The following is a 666-nucleotide window of genomic DNA, read 5'->3' on the forward strand; positions in this document are numbered from 1 at the left end:
ATGCAAATATCATTGTTAATTGCACTGTTCAAATAAAGGCGGAATGCCGCCTTATCTCCACAGGTGTTGCCATTTCGATAAACAATTCCAAGAAGTTGCATTTGAAAAACATTCCACTACAAAGCCAACGACAGTTAATACTGCATGTTTTGCAACCACTTATTTGAAAAAAAAGGAATATCAAACAGCTTAGTTCGTTTCTAAAAATAGATATTAATACTTACTGGCTATTTATATTCACCCAGGCACGATCTTTGTAACAAACAACCTAGGGTTTTCGCCTCATTCATAAAAATACTATTTACCCTATATATAACAATCCTCCCTGACCTGGCCTCGAACCTAGGTCATTCCGGGTATGAGACCTAGGTTCGAGGCCAGGTCAGGGAGGATTGTTATTTATCTATATCAATGCGGCATTGCATTATTCCATCTTTCAAATATATATACACCTCAGTATATCTGACTTCGGTTTCGGATTTCTGGTTGTCTTAGTACTGGCCCTCTGGTCTCTTACCCGGAGTGACCTAGGTTCGAGGCCAGGTCAGGGAGGATTGTTATATATCTATATCATTGCGGCATTACATTATTCCATCTTTCATATTTACGCTATGTTTACATCGAGGTGCTTGCTAGTTGTATAAAAGTGGGACCTAGCATGTGTAC

The sequence above is a fragment of the Penaeus chinensis genome, chromosome 36 (assembly GCF_019202785.1).
Source record: "Penaeus chinensis breed Huanghai No. 1 chromosome 36, ASM1920278v2, whole genome shotgun sequence".
Classification (NCBI taxonomy): Eukaryota; Metazoa; Arthropoda; class Malacostraca; order Decapoda; family Penaeidae; genus Penaeus; species Penaeus chinensis.